Source organism: Adiantum capillus-veneris, chromosome 16 (genome assembly GCF_014529385.1).
Source record: "Adiantum capillus-veneris isolate H3 chromosome 16, ASM1452938v2, whole genome shotgun sequence".
Taxonomy (NCBI): domain Eukaryota; kingdom Viridiplantae; phylum Streptophyta; class Polypodiopsida; order Polypodiales; family Pteridaceae; genus Adiantum; species Adiantum capillus-veneris.
The window spans coordinates 17,512,696-17,537,369 of record NC_140946.1 but is presented as its reverse complement, the minus strand read 5'-3'; positions in this window follow the sequence as shown (position 1 = coordinate 17,537,369).

The following is a 24,674-nucleotide window of genomic DNA, read 5'->3' as shown; positions in this document are numbered from 1 at the left end:
TGGGACATGTACAAAACATTGGCCTTTCCTCTCAAGCAATGAGAATAGCCCAAGTGGTACATCATCCGCCTTTGACGCTGCACGTCAGGGCTCAAAACCTATCAAATGCTTTCGTGCGCGTACTTTTGCAGATGGCCGCGTGTTTGGAAAGTTGGCCAGGCATGCGAGGCCGCCCCTCTGACATCCTCTCGCGGCCAGCTTTCTCTTTTTGCAACGGCGAATGAGCGGACGCCAAATCAACATGGCCATCCATTCCCCGTCCCAGTGTAACACCAGCCATAGTAAACAGAATTTTCTTGAACTCCGGTATTTCCAAATCATATATTGAGCATTAAACGACTCACACATTGGCCCACACAACAACGGCCATAAAATATGGAGCAATGTGGCGACAGCTTGTGATGATGATAGACTAGCTCTTTTCCAATATGATCGAGAATCTCTATACATTAGTACAACTCCTCAAGTTGAGTGGAACGGGGTTAAAGATTTATTACTTGTACTACCTTTGCATCGAAGAAACATGCACTAATTCACCTCACACTATCCATAAAAATTGAGTCGAATAAAAGCCCCTTTAATATAGATTTCAAGAAATGACCTAATGCAACCATTATAGACCGAACAACAGTTCAAGATCAGCCTATTGCCAATGATCTTTGTTTCCACATGTATTAATAGTTTTCATGTTACATGACTTATAATGCGTTTGATATTGCACATGTAGGGATAATCATCTATTTGATCAACATGCTGCTTAATCTATCAAAACTGCTTGGATCAATGCATACAAATGAGTCGCATGTGCTCAAGTGACATATGAGAGATGCCATGAGAAGGTAGATGCACAACATTCTCATTTCATAATCTAAAACCCACCACATGGCCAAGACTACAAACATTTAGCATCATGGGCATGAATGTTATCCCCATCACTAAGTGGGGATGCATTACTTTGATGGCAATGATGGCATTGCTGATTCTATTAACGATTTGTTCGAAGATAGTGAAGCTTATGGTATCAACCGCTATATTTTTCTTCGAGCTGAAGCACTTAAGCATATCTACCAAGTTCGAGATTAAAAAGAGCACTCTTACTACTATCGCACTTGTTGGAATGTCACTTCTTGGAAGAGTTTGTTAGTGGATGCTTCAAGGCTATTGTTTCTCAAACATTTATATTCTCATAACAATGTAATCTCTCATGGAGAAATGTAACCATAAAATAAAACGATCCCGTATTGAAGGATGGTGGCTTATATATCAAGAATCACATTTGTACCCCACATGACATAGAACTATAGCTTAACAGTATTCATGCAGAGAGAAAGCCACTTTTGTGGCTCTAAAAGAATTCTCTAAAAACTATTGGAGTAAAACTCAAGAAGCAAACAAGAAAAACATTTCTAAGGGAAAATGTTTAATACGTAGTAGCAATGACGCCGTAGCTGATTCTATCAACGATTCGTTTGAAGATAGTGAAGCTTACGGTGTCAACCGCTATAGTTTCCTTCGAGCTGAAGCACTTAAGCATATGTACAAAGGTCGATATTAAAATAAGCATTCTTGCTAGCACTTGTTGAAATGTCACTCCTTGGAAGAGTTTGTTAGTTGATGCTTCAAGGCTATTGTTTCCCAAACATTTATACTCTCATAGCAATGCAATCTCTCATGGAGAAACACAACCATAAAAAAAGAGGATCCTGTATTGAAAAATGGTGACTTATACGTCAAGAATCGCATTTGTACCCCACTTGATATAGAGCTATAGCTTAACAATATTCCTGTAGAGAGAAAGCCACATTTGTACCTTTAAAATAATTCTCTAAAAACTATTGTAATAAAACTCAAGAAGAAAACGTGAAAAACACTTCTAAGGGAAGATGTTTAATACATAGTATGAGTTACAGAGTAGTAAAAAATGGTGTGAGAAGCTTGTGACATACTTCCAGCAAGAAACCCTAATTCTGTCAAGAATACTCTATTTTTGAGAGTTTCTTTTGACATTGATTACAAGTGACATATCAAATCATGTGAGAAGTTTGTTAGCTTGCCAAAGAACCAACATTGAAAGAGCTCGACTTCAAGGCAACAAACATCCAATTGATGCACCTCTTCTATTTTGAGAGAGTTTCTTTTGTCCAAGATTAAGAGTAACAAACTAAATCATGTGAGAAGTTGGTTGGCTTGCCAAAGAACCAAGACTTAGCGAGTTTACTATCGAAACAAGGAATATTTGATGCATCTCTAATGAAGTGGGAATGCATTTCTATTGATTTCATCTCGATGCTTACTCCCTAGTCACCTAAAGATATACCTCACATCTTTATGAGAGGTGTAATTATGTATCATGGCTTGCCTTGAAAGATAGTTTTTTATTTTGACTCCAAAATCACATCAAATTCATTTGACATCTTTGTCATCCAAATTTTTGTGCAACTTTTTTGGCGCTAAAGCACAAGTTAAACAACCAAAACGTGCATGTGACCAATAGAAGGCTTCTTGCCATGCCATGCCTCATAAGGAGTAATAGACTACAAAGCTTTAGTGGGACACCTATTAAGTACATAAGTAGAGCACATAACTACCTCAAGCCAAAATGTATGTGAGTGGAAAGATGGAGTTAAATTGATATGTGTTATGCAACACGACCCAAAAAGGATTGACTAGTGCATGTTCTGCATAAATTCAGACTAATGAAAATTTTGCACAAAAAGACAAAATAGCATGTGCAGTCCTGCTTGTAGTGGAAACGGAGGTCAAGATGAGCCCAAATCAAAAGTCTAAGATCATGGAGCTATTTGAGCTCTGCTGAAGCATATGTCAACTTGCGCGAACGCTTACCAAAAATCACCTCAATCAGAGAACGCTCGAGAGGATGCAACTTGGTGTGATACCAATTGTGGGAACTAGGGTTGCAGGAATGCACACACAAATTGGAGAACAAGAAGAAACTTGAGGCACACAATAGAGAGTGTATAACTTAATGCGCACATATAATGATAAGATAACCCTAGAGTGGTGGGCGCATGTACAATGCACGGGAGAGGAAACCTCCCAACTTGAGAAAAAGTGCTCTGACGGTCCTAAGTGTGTTTGCACGCATCACTACCACATACATGGTAATAAGAGAAACAAGGGTTTCTTTGTATGTCATGCTAGTTCACAACTAATTGTAGAGCTGAAAGGACGTCTATCACCACAAAGAGAGAAGGTTTGACAATGGTTATTATAAAATTTTGACATTGTTTATTGGCAAACCAATCTATTATTTGTTAATCATCAATCTCCTTTTTATCTTCTAGTGACAAACCTGATTGACTATGGTTGAACTATTCAATGGGTTGTTTGTTTTAGAGTTTAATTTCTAACATTACTATTTGATGTAGCTCTTCTCATGTCATTTATCAAATTGACAACTAGGGAATTGAAAACAAGAAAGAACCATCTAAAGATGTTAGTGTGATAAGCATGATGCTACATTACTCCAACCTGACCTTGTATCTTGATGGTCAAAACTTATCGAGGGATTTCTTACACTAAAATATTTGATGATACAACAAATGTATCATGAGAAAAGATTTTGGTATGAATGAGTGCACCATATGTGTTGCTAGCGAGAATTTTGGACAAAAATTGCAAATCCAAAATTCTAAATTGTCTCTACAAACCAAGGAATATTACAAAGTTTTCAAGTTGTCAATTTAGACACAATAAAAAAAACATCTATCAATCATGATAACATTCACAGAATCTACATTTTGTGATTTTATAGGCTAGCCATCTCTGAAGGTATTATGTAAATTTGTGAGTATGTCCTACCAATGTATTGACGAAGTAATTGTAAATTTGTGAGTATGAGCATTTGTGAGTATGCCTACCAATTTATTCGTGACGTAGTTGAGTTGCTTCAAGTTAGAATTGTTTTTGCATCGAGTGAAACAATTACTATGAACTTCATTAAAACTTGGAACATTAACCAAAAATGCCTAGAAATTAACAAAGAATGCTTGAGGCCCAGGGACTTCACTAAGGATTATCGTATGGTGTCACGTGAGTGTACAATAGGGGGGAGTCTATGAGGCCAAAAAGGTAGATTTTACAAAGGAGGGTACCGTATATAGGGGTAAAATGACAGCTTTGGTGCACGCAGGTGACGTCTTCCTAGTATTACTAGTGAATCCCCCAGGGCTTGAGGTATGTGTGAGAATAAGCCTATGTGAACAATCGGCAAACAAAACCTTAAGTAGATTGTGAGAATAAGCCTATGTGAACATTCAACTCTATAGGAGACCAAAAAAAAAGAGGATTTTTACACCTACGCGTGCATGGAAATAAGTATCTTCCAATTCTTAAGCAAACACCTTAAGAACTGTAGAGCATTTTTTAGGGGAGAAATAGAAAAAAGAAACCTAGCCTCAAGGATATGGTGGCATACCCTTTTTATGAATGTAAACGAATACATTAAAAGGTGTCATCTATGTTAGAAATTTAAAGTGTCTATTCACTCAAACGGCCATTTTGCTAATGCAGATGAGTACATTAACATGTGCAATCCATGTTTAGCCATTTGAAAGTCTCTATTCAATCCAGAAATGCATCAAACTGTTTGAGGACATATTCCCTCTTCAAACATTACCCTTAATTACTTAGTTCTGAGTGCCCTTCCACCCCTCCTAGATGGCGTACTTTGGGACGACTATGTGCATGGGTTGAACAATCGTGTCTATGCATAGCCGTGGTTGGCTCTACCATGCTTTGAAGATTAATGCAATTCAAACCAATATGTTGTGCAAGCGCTCGGTCTTGAGTAATTAACTCAAGGGTTTCTGATGTCAAGGTTTGCTGTTGATGTCTTCCAAAGAGAAAATCTTGTAGAGCTAATGTGCTCTCTATTCGATTGTACCATTAGGATGCTTCAGCACACTGATTTCTTGAGTTGCTGGTATCACTCTTGACGGTTGTCGAGCTTTTTCTCACCATTGGTAGCTTGGTCTGCTTGGTGTTGTATGGTGTGATGGAGTCTTTTGAGACTTAACTCGCCATTGCTTGATTGGTTTTACAGTTTGTGATGAAGTTAAGTGCTTTTTTTCTTCCAAACCAATTTCATGTTAGGTTCCTTGCTCGAGGATGCTTGTCTCTGTGTTTTAAGCCTTGGAACCTTCTTTTGTTTTGTCGGTGAAGTTTTAGGCACCCAAATCTCAATCGGTTTATCCTTAAGCTCTGCTTTTGGTATCCAAATTCGCGTGACTCCTTGCATGCTACTTGTAGCATTTTTCTTGTCAAGGGGATGGAGAAGATTGACTAATTTGTGGTTTAGTCTGTTGATTGCTTCTTTTCCATTCCTCCTTGCTTGGTGCAATTGGAACTATGAGTTTCTCGCCTTTAGGTGATAGCTTTAGCTGATTTGTATCCCAATCTGGTACTCCTTTGTATGTTTGCATCCAGGGAATTCCAAGAATCATCGTCTCATTCATGTGTTCATCTGGTAAGCATACAAACTAATGAGGACATGAACATCCATGTACTATCACGTTCAAGTTGACTACTCCCAATGTTGGGGTTGGGTTCTTGTTGCATCCTTTGATTCTTGTTATTCCTGCCGCGTCAATGCCTGACTTGTTGCCTTCTTGTATGTGGAATAATTGAATGCATTTACTCTAGCTCTTGTGTTGACCAAAGCATTGGTGCTATGATTGTTCAGATGTACTTTGATGCGCAGGTCCATTCCGTCTAACCAGTCATCATCTATTGAAACTACATCTTTACATAATTCCCATTGTCGGTCATCTATTTCTAGAGTGTTGATGGGAATTGGTATATGTTGATTCTTGAGAGCAGCTTTCTGCTTGAGTACCCAAAGCCGAGCTTCCTATTGGGCTTCATCAATAACCTTCTATCGTTTAGTCTTCCTTTGTTTGGCTGCATGCATTCTTTCTAGCAATTCATTCAAAAACTGACATAGAATGAAATCCAATGTTACCACATGAATATCCACCTTTGATACCAATGGCAGAGTATTTCAAGGCTCATGAAGAAGTGATTTCAGGGTTGAAGAATAATATTAAGTTTTGGCAAAATTTAGGAAATGGTTCAAGTGTGCCACGAAATTATAGGCTCATGATAGATTACTGGACTAAGGTAAGCTTGGAAGAGCAATCATATCAAAGGGAGTCTTGTACGAATAGTTTTGGCCCAAAACGCAAGAATCTCGTCACAACAATGCAGCAACTCCACTTTGCTTTTTTCCTGAGAGGATCTTGAGTCCTCAAAGGCCCTTTTCCTTTTGTGTTTAGGAGGGGGTGAAATCTCTTCAGGAGGGGGTGGTGGTGAGTTGGGCTCCTTTGGGGGTGATGACTTGGGCTCCTTAGGGATTGGCTTGGGGGATTTGGGAGTGCATTCTATGGGGGTTGGTGCTTTGGGCTCTTGAGGGTTGTCTCGGGAGACTTGGCAACCTTCTTTCGAAACATGAAGGGAAGTTTAAAAGGTGAGCCAAGGCTTTCCCATTTATTGTTCTTACGTGAACAATTCTTTTGAACCTTGCATGTCATGGTGGTGAGTGGAATGGAGGGACCTTTGCTTCTACTTTTCTTTTTTTAGGGATTTTCTTCTTGGTAGATCTCTTCCTCTTTGAAAGGGATCCTCTTTGTAGGGCTCTTTGCATGGGTCTTCTTTGCACGACTCTTCTTCTTTGCAGGGCTTTTATTCTTGTCCTGCATTTTATTTGCATCTACACCCTTGGTGGCTCTACCTTTCTTTGGTGGCATAGGAGAGTCTGGATCATTTGGGTTTATTGATCTTCCAAGACCATAGAAACAACCTTCTCTTTCACTCACATGACCCTAGACTCTAGATATTGATGCAATAATAACAAAAATGAAAAACATGATTACATAAGTTAAAAAGTCAAAACAAATCAATGGTACATGAAATGGACAATTACAGTGAGTGTGGTCAGCCTGCACCTTGACGCAAGATATCTCCATGCATTGGCAAGGACCCTCCATCCAAAAGATGTTGAGTCTGTTTGTAAAGGCACTTTTTGATTGTAGTACTAGAAAGATTATATATTGTAATCCTTTTTTGTGGCACTCAGGTAATCGATGATAAGTTTGGCAGCACTGCAAGTAGAAAAGGAGACATCAATCAAAGAGCTACTACATAGGAAACAAGGGGTCATCAAGCATAGATCATACTTCACGCTTACAGTTTATTTCTCCCATGAATACTTGCTAGTGAATTCATAAATATAACATCTTTCTCCAAAAGATTTAAGAAAATAAGACTCTAATGGCCTCTGGAAGAAAAATAAAAACTAGCTAGGAATACCACAAAAAGTTACAAAAAAATGTTAGGAGTTAAGATTTACTCTTCAACGGGGTACATTATGTAATTGCATGTCGCATGTCAAACTCTTTAAAAAAACCCTAAAAGATTTCCTTGCTTGTTGAATAGGCATTGTGTTGCTAAAGGATCAAGTATGGATACTTGCATAGCCATAGCCTCAGGAAGATCCCTCATAGGACATCCGAAGTCAAAGGAAATAAATCCCCCAATGAGGCCTATGTAGGCATGCACTAATAATTAACAAAAGGGCAACACATACCTAAGACAGATAAATACCACACTATCACCAACCTCAATGTTGGGGTTTACAAGCACACTTGTGTCTTGAGGAAATATGTCACAATACACCTCATCATCCCCATGCATGGAGACATCCACAACCATTTTTCTTGTCACTTTTTCATAAAGGAGGGAGTTGGATGCTCTTAAAAATTTTGCTTGCTTTGTAAGGATAGCATCTTCTGATATTGTGTCTTGCTCTCTCTCAACCTCCTTTCCTGCTTTGATATCCTTGACCATTCTTGTGTCATACTAATGTGTAACTTCTTCAATGACAACCCCCTGACTTCTTCTACTACCTAGCGAGAGGAATATTTAAATTTGATAGGCCCTAAGGTCCCATGGGGGATTCACTATTAGTAATAGGGGGATGCCACCTACGTGCAACAAAATTACTTTTTTAACCCCTACATACGGAACCCTCCTATGTAAATTCTATCCATTTGGCTTTAGAAAACGCCCCTATTGTACACTCACGTGATACCATACAGTAACCCTTAGTGAATACCCCATGTAAGGTCCTCACTAGGAATTGGATCCAAAACCTTATCAAACTTGTACCTCAACCTTGAGACAAGCACAAAATATTTGCTCATAAGTGTGGCCCTGTGGGCAAATGAAGCTGCAATGTAGCTATCATTCATAAAGTCTATTAAAAAATCCTCTCAATCAATAGCCCATAAAGGCACATCAGGGCTTGAGATTGCCACCTTACTAAAACAAAAGTTTAACTTCTCATCATGCTAACCAATCTCTCTGGTATCTCCTTGACAACTCTCATGAAGGGCAGCCTACGGATAAGAAGGCAAGTTGACTTTTGTGCTTTCCTTATCTCCCTTTATAAATTCACTTGATATTTCATTCTCTTTCTAGCAGTGGGACTGACACAAGGCTTTGAAACTGGTTTCTCCTATTCATCTTCTCTGGTTGTGATTTGACAATTGGTTCATCTTGTTTGTCCTCATGCTTCTTTGACTCCTCTAGAACCTTGCAAACTTTTCTACATGTTTGTTTTGTTATTGCCATGTGGGTAAGACAAAACAAGGAAGTGTGGATGGCAGAAAAAATGCAAGGGGGAGGGAGCAAAGGGGGATGTCCTAGGATGGGTGATGGAATTTGACCAATTTTCTGAACGGAGCGATAATAGGTGCTTCAAAAAATTCTGACCCGCCTTGGCATGCCGTTTTGAACAAAGGGATCAAAGGGAGATTATTCTTGCCAAGTATCACAAAAGATGCAATGGAAACACGTCTCACCAAGTTGAATTGGGCCTTATCGTGTCGTGTAGGACATAGAAGGTATGGGAGTCAATTGCCTGAACCTCACGAGGAAGGGGGGTGCAAGAATTTAGGGGAAAGCTTGTATCATGCCGTGTTGAAAAAGGTATTGAAGGGAAATTCTTCTCGCCAAGTAACACAAACGACACAAGGGCAGTCCTTCTCACCAAGTAGAACTTGGCCTTATTGCACCATTTAGGACATAGAAGGTATGGGAGTCAATAGCCTGAATGACGTGAGAAAGGGGGTTGCAAGCATGTATGGAAAGCCCGTAATGTGCCATGTGGGATGTTGGAAAAATGGGAACAAAGATGAATAAAAAGACTCAAACGACGTGAGGTGGACAATATGATATGAAGTAGGGAGTGACAAAAATGTGCATGTGCCATGATGTATTTATATGACCGACATTCCATACAAGTGACTGTTGGACACTTGCCTTGTGGCACATGTGCAAGATTGCCACATGTCACCATCGGTCAATTTTGAATGGCATATAAAAGCTCTTTGGTCACTTTTTCATTGCATCTCATACCCACCCCACACGACGTGATACAGACTCTCTGTGCTTCTTGCAAATCCCACTATCCCACCATTTTGGCGTGCCTCAACTGTCACTTCATGAAATTTTCCTCTACTGCCTACACAATGCAATTAGGCCTTTTCATACATCCTCTCTCTTTCTCTTTGTGTTGTTTGGGTATGGTCCCGTTGTTCCCTATCGGCTATCCATTGTGTTCAAGCACTTTCCTCTTCTCCCTACATGACGCGATTGGGCCCTTTCATACATCCTCTCTCCCTTTCTCTTTGTGTCGTTTGGGTACGGTCCCCATGTTACCTTTTGGCCATCCACTCTTCCATTTATGTTCTTCCATCATCCACTTGATTTCCATTAATCACTTCCCTATCTCCCTCCTATAAATTCTTCCCCAAATCTAGAGCAAAAGTATGAGTCTGATTCCTGACGGTGGAGAGGAGATTTTGGAAGAGAGACCAAGTGAGAAGCTGTTGATTGCTGTCATGGATGGTGGTGACATGGAATTTTACACAAAGTCATATGAAATATTTGATCCTAGATTGATCTTTCAAACATGGTGGACAAATCGAAAGATCTTCTTTTAGAGGAGGTCAAAGAGTTTGAAGAGGCATTTGAGGGTGAGTGTTTTGTACAAGATGGCAAGAGTTATTGTCATCTAGCTGAATTTATTACAAATCAAATCGAGAAAAGCAAAGTAACTAGGAGACTTGGAAGATTTTACAAGATGTCTTCTTTTATTTGCCCACCTACCGTTTCTTGTCCTGTCCATTTGAAGCCTTGTAACCTTGTTCCAAAACAAGCTGCCTTTATTTTCTACTTGTTTCTTAAAGTTTACATGCAAGGCAAAGATCAAGATGAAGGGAAAGATATAGAAAAAGAGGGAAAAAATTCAAATGTTTTGACAAACCTACAGATTGAGAAAAGTGAAGTTCTATAGGAGGAAGAAATTGATGTTGTAGTTGAAGAGCAAGAGCGTGCAAATTTTGATGTTGCTCCATTTAGAGCTAGTACTTTCATTGATGATCCCACAGAGGAGGTAGAGTTATCTAAGGCCTCTCTTACTGTTCCAAGACTTCCCTTATTTTACAAAAATGGAAAAGAATATATCCTTCTCCACCATATTCAATGCTTTCTTAGTATCAGGGAGGACTACTGTTTTGCAACCATTTTTGAAGCTTCTAAGGTGGCCAAAGACTTCATTGGTACAAAAGAAGAGTCAAAGGAGGAGATTTTGGAACTTGATCTGCAAACATTTGATAACTTATTTCTCCCTACTCATGATGCACTTGCTTTGTGCATGAAAAGAGTGGCGGAGGAGAAACCTACTCTTATATACGATGTGGATATTGAGAAGAATTTTGGTATCCAATCTTTTGGTAAAGATTTTTAGTTGAAGGAGGAAGAAAAGGATGTTACAAAAGAGAGATGGTTGGATCATGCAACCTCCTTCAAGAAAAATTCATTATTGCGGATGAGTTGCAGAAGGTAGGTTCAGGTTCACCTTGATCTCCCTTCCTACAATCCTCTTTTTTCTTGAAGTTTTTGTTAAACATTTATTGCTCTTGTTTTGTAGATTAAACTTCGTGAAAATGATAATTTTCTTGGGAGGGCTAAAGTCTCCAAAGGGAAGCAATAGAGGGAACTTCCACAAGTGATTCCTCCTCACTCATGCACTACTTGCCTACATTGGACAATGCCACCTTTCAATGCTTTTCACATGCAATATTTTGAAGATCCTGAGTTGCCAATATTTTCCTTGAAGATATTTTCATGGTTTATGAGGTGCAATCCCCTTCAAATCAATGCAAACAAGGTCTTGCTACTTGAAAGAGATGCAACACTTAGAATATTTGGGTATGATGCAAGATTCAATGTGTCAAGAGCGGGATATTTTCTATGCTACTCTAGCTATGCACCTGTAGGTGAGGAGACAAATGTCAAACCTCCTTGGGGGCTATAGAAGAAGAAAGTTTTTGAGATACAGGGGTGACATGCCAAGTGATACTAAAAGAATCAAAAACTGATGTAAAACCAATAATATTTTGTGCAAAGATATATTTTTTAAATTTGGATTCTTTTAGAAAGAGGTACAAAGTTTCAAAGTGAATCATAAAACTACATCTTAAGGTCTTTCTATGGTTGAGCAACATGGTTGTTGGTTGTTTGATCTCATCATTTGTAATTCTTCCTATAGAACCAATTGATAATTCTTTTAGTGCATTGCTTCTTCTTTGCCCCCCTCCCTTTCTCGTACATCTGAAAAATGAATTCTGCGCTTTGATAGTGAGAATTTTCCATTCCTTGAGTATTCCATGTTGCAAGGGGTCCTTGTTTTGCAATATATGGTCTTTGGAGTATAGAATATGCTAAAAAGAAAAAAAAAATTGAACTCGTAAGATGTAATGTGAAAACTATAGGAACTATTTTGGACACTTTAAGAATTAATTGAACACTCACCATGTAATATGTGATGTGTTTTTCTCCCCAAGCATATGTGATAATAGTTATTAAAAGCTTTACTGCTTCTTAAAATCATCTGCATAAGTAGTTGAGCTAACTTGTTGTCTCAAGCCTTTCAAAAAAAAAACAAGCTTCGTCCACACTTCCATGCGTTTGTTGGCTACATCCAGTCTACTTTTTACGTTTGTAGTTATGACACAGAGATCCTTCCAACAGTTTCACATAGCATTGACTTGTTTACTATCATGGTTTCTCAAAAATATTTTGTCTTTTGTTCCTCCTATTGAAACATCTTGCAAAAAAGCAACCGTCCCTTTAGAAAGAGTAGGATCTTTTTTAAGATGCACTTGACCACCATGGAAACCCATTCGAGAGAGAAAAGATTTGCATTTTTTTATACACTCGTTTGCAAGTGTATTCAACTTAATAGAATATGCATAATCAAGATGCAATCAAAGCAATTTGTCCAAGATTCTAATCTCTACATGTATTGAATATATATGCAATTTTTTAGATCTATTGTTAGAATTGGATCCCAAATCATAGTAGAAGACGATTAGTAGTTGATGACATTCACATTATTCCTTGATGGTGGTTTTGCAACCTCATGTTCTAAAATCCATCCTCTTGCTCTAGTGCTTGCCATGCAATATAGACATGGATACTTGGTATTGACACCTCCACATAGACCAAACATGTACTTCAGTGCCTTAAGGTTGGCACTCAAGTGTCATTCTACAATGAAGTCACCCATATCATCTACATGGAGTTGTTCACCTACATTTTGGTTTAGGGTTGCAAAAAAGACGTCGATCTGCAGAAAGATCCATTTAAATATATTGTGGCTCTCTAATAGTATTTGAGTTGCTCCAATCCACCATAGCTCTGTTTCTGATTGAGTTTTGTGATATGGGGAATCTAGCTTACCTTGGCTATATTCCAATGCTCTACTCTTTAAGGATATACATACTCTTTCTATTTTTTGAAAGTTCTAAATTTTAGCCTCATCCAATTTCATAACAAATATAAATTTTCCTTCACAATCTACTTCTTGCAATTTATATTATCTCACTATAGCAGATTGAGATTTGTTTATACTCATCAAAATGTTATTAAGAACATTATACTCAAAGGAAGATTTCTTTTTTTTTCCGTATGGCATTGTTCTCTCTATATGATAGTATTCTCCAAAATTTTGAGGTATCTCTTCTTTTAACAGAGTCCTCATTTTTCCAACATTGTGAGGCCTAGTAACCCAAAATCTTAAAACTTGTAATACTTAAAGACCTATAACCATGTTTTAGAGATGGCTCTATAACACTTCTACTCACTTCCACTGTGTCACAAACTTCTTGCATTTGGGAATGTTGGACCAATAAATCCATATCTTTCAACAAATTTTGAAATACCGATTTCTTTTGGGTTCGATTTTTGGGAAGTTTCAAAATGTCGCTCTTGTTCATTATCTCATTCAAGAATCTCACCCTTTCTTGAGCATTAGACATATCAAATCCTAAGAGGTTGGTCACATGTTCTCTAATAATTTTTGACATTTTTCCTTTGTCCACATCCTTCTGTCAAGTTTACCACATCTCTTATTTGTTTTACTTATGCTCTTAATCCTATTAAAGATTCTTTTGAGGACTATAGCTCATGATTTTCTTGTTTTAGAGAGGCTATTTGGTTTTCAAGTTCTAAAGTTATTGTTGCATTTGAAGACAATTTTTTTTGGAGATATTGAATATAATGTGCATGATTAATGTGAAGCTAAAATAGTCTAAAATTATATCTTATTAAGTCATCAACTCCATCTCCAACAAATCTCATCAAATCATGGGGTGTGTGAAAAGATGGATAACTTTCCTGTGATGGGATCTGGTGGATACAAGCTCCCATAACTCCATAGGTCAATGTGCTTATTCCCCTCATTGGTAAGTTGTTGTGCTTCATTTGCATTTGTAACTGGTCTTTGATAGACACTCCACGTAGTTGCACATTCTTGGCTGAGATTAATGCTCAAATGGAACTTGCAATTATCACTTATGATGGAGATAATGATAGAAGTAGAGCTATTAGCATTAGAAGAGAAGAGAGAAAGCTTGTGAAAGTGAGTAGACCACTATAAAAGGTCATAGGAGAGAAGGGTGAAAAAAAGAGGGATTGAATCATTCAAAAGTGGAAACAACTATTTGCCACCAAGTCAATAGAATGAGAACAAAGTTCAAGGTGAGCCACAAAGAAATAGTGTGAAAATGATATATTTTTGAATATCTAGATATATATACCTAGATACACTTTAAATAGCATAGATATGCTTTAAATAACTACAACGGCCAAATTTGGAGTCGTTACACGTGCACCTCCAGTTTCAACTTTACTACGGAGAAGGTTATTGAGAGTAAGACAACTTGAGGAGGATAAAGTGACAACCCTTACTGCTCAACAAGTGTCCAGGATTGACATAGGTCAAGAACAAGGAGATCAAGAGGAATACAATAGGGTGGACAAAGGTAAAAATAAATTGTTAGAAAGAGCACCAAAGAGATCTTGTGCCCCATCAACCATCTGCATTGGAGAACCATCTTAGAGGGCTGCCCACTTAGAACAGGAAATATAAGTTTTGAGCTAGAAAGAGGACTGTGGGGGAATTTGGAGAGTTTTGATAACCAAACCTGAAGAAAATTGCACACTTAGAACCCTATGTATTAGCAACAAGGTGTTGGGGTTGTGGATTTTGTCGCACCTCACACACATAGAAAAACAACCTAGTTTAGAAGTCATGTGGAGCTTGTGTGTGCCTTTATGAAGGCAAGAGGTGTGTGTAAGCAAGAAATTTTTGTGTGTGTGTGTGTGTGTGTGACATGTACAATAGGCAAGGTGCATGTGACAAGCTAGAATATACGCATTAGGAAATTTTGGAGGTCATTTGGAGGGCCTTATTGAAGAGAGAGAAAAGAAGGCGTAGCCAATGAGAAGAAACCTTACGTAATGTAGAAATACATGGAAAGCAACACAAAAAAATGAGAGAAAATATTTTAAAATATTGAGTTTTGTCCCATTTTCGTAAGGTAACTTCCTGCTTTCACAAAGTAGGGCCCATTGCTAGTAGCCGTCAAGTTCATGACACCTGACTACTGATTGATAGCTAGCTCTCTCCCTTCATTAAAAGATATCCACTACCTTTATGAAAGGATTTCAAACCTCATTCTCCCTCCATTTTACCTATGGCTTCGTCTTCTACCCGCCCAAGAAGTTCTAGAGGTTGCTCTACACTGTCCCCTACCACCCTCACCATTAGTGTGCTAAGAAGACCATGTAGTAGCATAAGCACTATCTCAATCTCAAACTCTCTCACTACATATAATAGGTGGCAAGATCAGAGGATAAGCAAAGGTTCTTGGGTTCTTATGCAGCCAAGAAGGAGAAAAAACTCAAAAGCAACAAACATATTTTGTTTTGCATGGAAAGCAAGAGTTCTAGATTTCAAAGTCGAGGTCAGTAAGAAGACTGTGAAAGAAGTCTTTGTTCAACATGTTTTCACTCACTCCGATGTGATTGCTAATGGCGGCGATGTCTCCATGGTGCATAATCCATAGTGCAACTGTAAGTTAATTATTTAGCACTCCTCTATAAATGTTATCTTAATTTCAAATGAGAATCTGTTTTTTTTTCTTCTTTTATCACAGGTATATAATTAAGTTATTCAAATGTTTGTATTTATTTCTATTCTATTACATTACATTCACAGATGTTTATCCTTCGTCATATGAGGAATGGGAGCCAATGGAGTGCATTATAAGTCTCATCTCTGTGACCCATGCTCATATTGGAGTCTTGCAATATGCTAGCAGAACTAGCAAAAGCCTGGCAGACAAGGGTATTTTCTTCTATGACCATTTCTACCAACTCAATCAAAGGAATTAGAGAGGGGTGTTGGTGAAGGTTCCACTACCAACCAACTGGAACTCTGTGGATTGGCCCTTTCTCGACACAACAATGAGTGAGGCATTGAGGAGCAGGCTCTATAGGGATGTTCAGAGGTCTCTCCGAAACTCTGCACCTACTAAATTGGTGAAACTTGCAAATTTTTTTCCTATTGGTATCTTTGTTGAGTTATTTCATACCTGCAAAGTACATGTTGCTAAAACAATGTTGCTCTGCAAATCATTTGATTCCCTCTTGTGTGATAAGCTTCTTCATCAAGGGTGGTATGTGAAAGAAACAAATGGCATATGTTGCGAGATTGCTCTTGACACTTTCATTGTCAGGTATATGCTTGTGACACAGAAATTAATAATCTCCTTTTGGTGCAAGCGTTCTCACATTGTTGAAGGTTGCTATGTGCCTATGGATCAAGAGGCAGCAAGTTTGGCAAACAATGTTGTCATAGACGTGGAAGTGGTGGACAAAGACCTAAACCTTATGACAATAATTACAATAAGGCAGCAATGCAATCTTTTGCAACTTCCACATGACATAGTGGAGGAGACTACCGACATTGACTCCGTCAACTTTTCTTTCTTACTGAACGGACGAAGAGTAATGCAACAAAGGGGGAAGCATTTTTTCTGTGGAGATCTCTATGGCCGTATTCAAATTGTGCCCATGTAATCATCCCTGAATGGATTCAACGAAATGTAAAATTTTTGACTAGTTTAATCTTAATATCAAGTGTTTGCTCAAGGCTCTCTCTCTCTCTCTCTCTCTCTCTCTCTCTCTCTCTCTCTCTCTCTCTCTCTCTCTCTCTCTCTCTCTCTCTCTCTCTCTCTCTCTGAGTATTCGAAACACATAGACAGATAGAAAATATCAATTTAAGGTATAATGAATGAATTACTAAGTACATTTGTAAGTACAAATTCCGATGTGCTCAATGGGCTTAAGTACATTGCTTGCAAATATGGGACCAAAATATCCTCTAGGTAAACATCATGAAGATGCCCTTCAAATGAAGGTGGGGATCTAGTAGTGCCGGATGGATTAAGTAAACCCTTGTGTGGTGTGTCATCAATCAACAAAGTGTTGAAAGCATCATAAGGTACATTGATCTGCTCAAAGGGCTTGTAGAAAAGTGGTACAATAGGTTTAGTTGGGTGGAAATGTCCCGCAATGGTATTACAATTTCTTTGACTGTACACAAAATAAAAAGCCGATCACTGAATTTCAGTCAAATTACAAACTATGGAAACAAGGGGATTCAGGTTATGGGCCTGCATTGAAGAACAGATAGCCACCCTAAACCCTGGAATCAAAAAATCCAAAAATTCCTTTATGCGTGGTCGAATTAATACTATGACATTTCCCAAGCGGAAACTATGTAAAACGGAGAACTCTGTATGTACATTGTACGACTGTCATAGGAGTAGCAATCCATTGAGATCCAAGATAATCAGTCTCTACAATCATTGTGTGCATACATATAAGTAGTTAGAAACAAAAAAGCATTAATTACTTAAGTACAATGGATATTACCGGAACAACCATATCTACTTGAAGCAAGAGTCCATACTGGTCATTTCTAATGTTGACATTTTGTTGTTGAGTGTCGATGTTTCCTTGTGTATTGCCAAGCGTATCCACCTCTTGTGCTTGTGTAGTACATGACTCTTGTGTTTCCATGGCGGAATGGTTAACCTGTTCTGTGGTCTGTTCATGGCCTTGATTTTCAATATTGGCCTCCTCCCCTAGCACTCCCTTATTCTCCTTTGCTTCGCCTAGAACCTCTGTTGCATTCTTCGTCTCCGAGGAGAATTTTACATCTGTATTTTGAGGCGCTTGGTCTACTTCACATTGCTCAACCCCAACTTCGGACTCAGCCGCTCCCACTGCAAAGTTTACCGGTGTCTTTTCCTCTAATATGGGGTCAGCTTGAGGAATGGTTTAAGGTGTTAGAAATTGGCCTCACTACCTCTTCACCGGTCATTGTTAAAGCTATAATATGGTCGTCGACAAAACTGTCCTCTGCATCTAAAATTCTTGGGGTTGAAAGAGATAGTAGTTGTTGAATCATTGAAGCGTGGTATCTTTGTAAATATTCTATTGTATAATTTTCTAGAGCATTCTGCAAAATAAGGTTAACTTGTGGTCAATACTTTGATTAATAATAGCACTAAGGTTGGACCATACCACTACAAGGAAATACCTTTGACTTAAATGGATGAAGAGCAAAAAAACTCTTGAGTATATACTCTGCATGGAGAAGCCACCACCAGCCGCAGGAATTTAGATTTGTCTGATTAGGCACTTTGACAGCTTTGAAGGTGGACTTGTACAGTTCATGATTTCCACAGAGTTTTCCATAGACATGAAGTAATCTTTTTATACATCTGTAAACAGTGAAGGTTATTTATTATTAACAATATTCAGGACATCAACCATTCCCCAAATAAACACTAAAGGTTTTATCAACACTTACACTCTTATCTCTCAATGTGTTGCTTGTATGGAGTTGATAGTCCATACCACTTGCTTGTCCAATTCTATACATACAAGGCTCCAATGATTTGCTGATTTGTATGGCAGCACCAGTGTTGTCACGTGGAGCATTGGACAATGTATAAACCATCTCTCCAATGTGCCATGTGGGGTGTCCTTTATTTGGAGTGGCACAGACATTTATGGATCTAAAATATAAATTTCATTTTGGGTTTCTTGAGGAAGCTGGCTCTTTATTAAGCTACAATCACAAACAAGGATTTAATTAGAGGCCAAGTACCAACAAAGAAAGATCTTAAAGGTAGAGATGAGCACTTACTTTAGGCATACATAAACAGTAGTGCCGCTAATTTCTGCATTTGGATGTTTCAATATCCCAATATCAACACAGTCCAGTGCTAATTGCCTACTGCCATCAGCAAGGGGAATGCTTGCTAGCAGTCCCTTTGTCATGGAGTGTAATACATCATTATTTCTTTCATTTAGCTATGTGGTAACTTTCCCATAAGTTCTCCTCTGGGCCTCTTCATCAGCTGCAGCAGACTGTATACTCTTTAACTTCTCTTGGTCAGCTCTGGCTCTTGTGTGCACCTCATGAGTAACCTCATGAACCTTAACCCCTTGAGCTCGCCGACCTGGTGATATTAGTAGTATATCTTTCATTTTGGGATCAATAAACTCATTAGGGATAAGGAGCTTATTGTATCTCCAGCGCACTCTCTTAAGACTCTCACTGTCCTTGTCCATTATTGTCAAACGGTGAGCATGAGCAGCAACAATAGTAATATCATTAAAATACTCCAAAAGACAATCTTGTGCTGCTTCTTGAAGACACAGCAGGGCAACTGCCTTCCACCTCATTGTACCACCACATGCTTCCTCACAGATTTGTCTCACTGCTCTTTGAAAAGGAAGTTTAGGGACACACAACTCAATACATTTCTTAGCTTTCCTGATCTCCCTAAATAAACCCATGTTTCTTTGAATATTCTTCATTCTTGGGTCCTTCAATATCTTCATTGGTTTACCTGAAGTTTTCTTCTTACTAGCAGACCTTCCACATGCTTTCTTTGCAAGCCCTGGTCCTTTCCCTGCCTTCCTTTTTGTTGCCTTGGTTCTTGCCATTACACTGAAAGAGAAAAAAGCAAAAAATCTCTCTCTCTCTCTCTCTCTCTCTCTCTCTCTCCCCCATTTTTCTGGGAGCACGATGCGCGGGCTCAGATATGACATGGGCTAATAGCCTACTGCGCATCATGATCCACAAGGGGAATTCTCTCTCTCCTTATCTCTCTCTCTCACTCTCACTCTCTCTCTCTCTCTCTCTCTCTCTCTCTCTCACTCTCTCTCTCTCTCTCTCACTCACTCTCTCTCTCTCTCTCTCTCTCTCTCTCTCTCTCTCTCGCGCTTTTTCTCTCTTTCTCCCCCTACCTCTCTATCTCCTTATCTTTCTCTCTCTCTCTCTCTCTCTCTCTCTCTCTCTCTCTCTATATATATATATATATATATATATATATATATATATATATATATATATATATATCATTCTCTCTCTCTCTCTCTCTCTCTCTCTCTCTCTCTCTCTCTCTCTCTCTCTCTCTCTCTCTCTCTCTCTCTCTCTCTCCCCCCACCACCCGGTTTTTTGTGGATCACGGCGCGCGGGTTCGTCTTCAAGCTAGGCTCCTAGCTATGGTCCATTTTATGAAATCCCTCACCTTGTCTTTCTCTGTCTCTGCCTCTTCTTCTTTCAAACCAAGAAAAATTTCAAAAATAGTATCTCTAACACTCTCTCCATCGACCTCTCTCAGTTTTTAGCTTCCAAACCTAACAGACTATGAGCAATTATAGCTCTCTCTCTCTCTCTCTCTCTCTCTCTCTCTCTCTCTCTCTCTCTCTCTCTCTCTCTCTCTCTCTCTCTCTCTCTCTCTCTCTCTCTCTCTCTCTCTCTCTCTCTCTTTCTCTCTGTTTTTATCTCTTTTTGGCTCTTCATCTACAAAAAACACCATGGAAATACCTTTCTATGAGGAATTCAAATGGACGGAAACGCGTGTAGGAGCCTTGCAACTTGGTTGCAAAGGATATCTCGGTTGTATGTGTCCTCTCTGTCTCTTTCTATTGCTTGCAAAGGTTGACTTTTGTGTTAGCTATATCCTTCTCCTTCTCGCAGAGGTCCTGTATGCAGGATTTTTCTCTCTCTCCCTCTCTCTCTTTGTATTTCACTATATATATATCTCTCTCTCTCTCACTCACTCTCTCTCTCTCTTATCATGAAATCAAGTGTGCATTGTTACTATAAATGTACACATTTTTTGGGTAGTTAAAAATCACTTTATTTGTCGTACCACATATTAAATGCATGTACTTGTAACACCCGTTCAATACATGCGGCTCGCATCATAAAAAATGCAACGGTAATATCTATTATCGCATGCAAAAGGGCAGAGGAGAGAGAGAGAGAGAGAGAGAGAGAGAGAGAGAGAGAGAGAGAAGAAAGAGAGAGGGAGATAGAGAGAAGAAGGGAGAGAAATAAGGATTAGCTGGTGTGCACAAGCTTATTACAAACCTCAAAAGAGACATATATAAAGCTTTGAGAGACAGAGAGAGAAAGTGAGGAAGGGAAAAAGAGTCAACTAAAAAGGCCTCTGCTTCCTTCAAGGTGCAGAAATCAAAAGCTTGAAGACTCCAAACTATAGTCCCAGTCCAAAACCTCTAATCCAACAACAATGTCTAGTCCTAGCAAAGGTAAAGCAAATCCCTTCAGTTTTACTATGTATTCAGTTTAGTTGTGTTCTGTAAGTGTGCTTCAAAATGTAAAAGATCATTTGATCTTTTAAATTTCATAATTGGATCACGGCGCGCCAGTTATGTTATAAAGATGAGTTTACATACTCCACGCGTCGTTATCCACTTCTTATATTTACAAAGGGATTTTTTGTATTCCTATATTGTAGGTATTCAATTTATAAAGGCCTACAAAGTGGATCACGGCACGCTAGCAGTGTTTTTAACGTTAATTTACATATTCCGCACGTCGTGATCCTCTTTTGGCTTTGTACATAGCAATCTGTTGAAAGTACAATTGCTTTTATGTATTTGTAGCTATTCTATTTTTTGAAAGCCAACCAAGTGGATCACGGCGCGCCTATAGTTCTATGGATATTTATTTTTGTACTCTTCGCGTCGTGATCCACTTGTATGGCTTTTACTCCTCACATATATAACCCCAGTTTTGCCTAGTTTTGCATTTAATCCATAGTAATCATCTTATTTTATTGACTACCTGATTAGTTGGTAACAATTGTGGGATACCTAATTATAGTTTGTTCAAAACTTATATGATCATTTGATGCTCTTCTTTTTGTGTATACTCATTGAAACTTATATTTGGGATTATGAAATAAATGGTAGGTTTAAGATCACATAGGAGGAAGAGGCAGAAAATTGATCCTGAGCGCATTGGTGGCCAAGAAAACTTTCCAAGAAGATTTCCGAAGCTGTTAAAAACATCAATGAAGAGGAATGTAGACTTCACAGAACCCATTGATATAACTGCTACAGAGCCTGCCAGTAGTTTGGAGGAGCCAGCTGTAGGTTTGGAGGAGCCTGATACTGACCCATCTGTAGAATTGGAGTCCCCTTCTACTCCAAAATTTATTGTACCCAACTCACTTAAGAGAGAAGTGGATTTTTCAACACCTACTTTGTAGAGTGCCCAATGTATTGCAACAATCCAAAAGAAAAAAGAGACAGTTATTTATGAAGACCCTACAATGATGACGAAAGTCTTTTAGTTTTTGCAGTTACTTATGGGGTTGGTGATAAGTTTGATTTGGTCTCCTGCATGTTTAATGCTCCATTTAATCTTGATGTGTTCATAGATGAACAGCGTGAACACTTGAAGCTGGAACGAGAGAAGTTTGATCTTCACACTCAAGAGGGCAGGTTTATTGTTGGTGAAATGGTGGTAGTCCATTTAAAGGACTATGATCCTAAAAGACAGTCTTACAAGAAGTATAATCAGCTGCCTCTTATGTATAGGCCCCATTGGTGCAGCTTACATGATCGGGAGTGCAAGGTGATTCAAGAGTCCTTTGGATTTCTAATATTTTTAGATGGATTATTTACAACTCTTATGAAAGATCCTAAGGAGGTCATGGAGGAACAAGATTTACCAGCAGATGAAAAAGAGGAAAGAATGAGGAATATATTGAAGTGACAGAGATAGAGGAGTCCATTGATCTTGAAGAAGAAGCAAAAGAGGTGAAACGAAGCAATCTTCTCTCAGTGAAAACCTAGCTCCCTCTAGATGTGTCAGGTTTCAATGAGCGGCAAGCCACCTTAATGCTACTAGGAGTGCCGGAGTTTAAATTTGGAGATAGGTCCTACATTTTCCTCCATGATATAAAAAGTATTTTTGTTTGCGGGAGGACTTTGCAGTGGCCACTATTTCCAAGTATCAGGAGGAGAGGAATGGATTTTTTTCGAATGAGAGTAGTGATGACGAGGCAATGGAGATCTCCAGTAACCCAATGGACTGTCTTAAACTCTACTTTGGCAGAAAAGTATAAAGAAACACTTCTTGATGAAGCCACATTTCAAGCTATTCAAAATAATCTTAAGCCATCAACTAGTAAACAGGATATGGAGAATTTGTTTAAGCGCCCAGTGCAGGAGTCAACCGGATCAGTTAACCTATGGAAGGATGAGCTTTTTTTGCAAGATGAGAGTCACATGGTATAAATTCCTACCCCCCCCCCCCCCCCTCCCCCCCCCCCCAATCTCTCTCTCTCTCTCTCTCTCTCTCTCTCTCTCTCTCTCTCTCTCTCTCTCTCTCTCTCTCTCTCTCTCTCTCTCTCTCTCTCTCTCTCTCTCTCTCACATACACAAACACTTCTTTTGTTTACAGTCATGGATTGCTGAAAAGGACAACTTTCTTCGTTGTTGAAGAAGACAGTTCCGTGGTAGGGATGCAGCTCTACGACAATATCTTCCTAGTTTATGTGAGGCACCCATCCTAATCTTCCACAACGGAATGTCACAAGAGGGGAATACTGCAACCTATGCTTTCAAGAAATTATCTCGCTTCTTAGGTGGTCCAATGCTGCCACAAAATGCTGACAAAGTAATCCTCGTCGCGACAAGGTTTTTGGGAGAGAATGTTCTGGTTACTCAACAGGATATACTGGGGTCCGTGCAGCATATTACTACACATACACAACAATGGCATTATCTTTAGGGAAAGAAAACCCTACTGAACTCTTAGAGTATGGAAAACATTTAATAATCAGATACAAGGGCGAGGTTCCAAATGATATTTGCAAATCATCAAAATGTTGAAATAGTTGTGGTACATATTGAATTTAGTTCTACAGGAATTTGGGGTACATCGATCGTCTAAAATCTAACTCTCTTGTTCCACCGATGATTGGCATATTGCATTGTCTCTCTCCACCTCGTTTGACTTTCAAGAGCACTTGAGTTGTTGAATGCGTCTACTCGCTTTCTTTTCTAAATTTGCAAATGTTTGTTTGCCTGTACGGTTGCTGAAGAGGCCAATACTTACTTTTGTTGCATGCGATGAATGATTCTTCTATAAAACCATTGAAATAACTCCTTTATAATGTATGCCTTATTTCGAGATCCTCCATGTTGTGTGTGTTTGAAATAGGCATTTCTAGCCATGTAATGAGACTTCTCTAGGCCCTGGGTTTTCCATATACCTAGATTCCCATACTTTTGGATGAAGTCTGGAAAATGATTAAAAATAATGTGCTGTAAAAGACGAAATTTATTTAAAAATTTTAAACACACACTTAGTACTAAGACTATATGAGGCGCTTTGAATTTACAATGTAATGAGTGATTTGAGTGTCAGTCCATGCTGTCTTGAAGGATTTTTTCAGTAGTAGTAGCTGAAGGTTCTGTTTAAACTTGCTGAGATTATCCTGCGACCAATCATCAGTCTCACACATTTGAAATAATATGTCAGTGGAACACCACACATCACCCTTTGCATTGTGAGTTGTTGGCTCTTGGTCTTGCATTGCTAACTGAAGTTTTTTCCAGTGCATATACTCAACTTTGCTAATGTAGGTAGAGTGATATACTCTCCCTTGCTTTGTTAGCTTCACATCTTTCATACCTTGAGGTTTAGATAGAAAACGGCGTGCCTTGACCCCACCTATGGATGGTTTGCAGGGTACATCTTTCTCATTGGTTGACCTTTTTTTGTCCCGCTGTATTTTCACATTGCCCCATGTAGATCAATATCTGACAAAACTAGTTCCAAAGCCTCTAGAGCGACTTGTCGTTCAGATGACTTTTTGATTTTCCAAGCAAACCCAA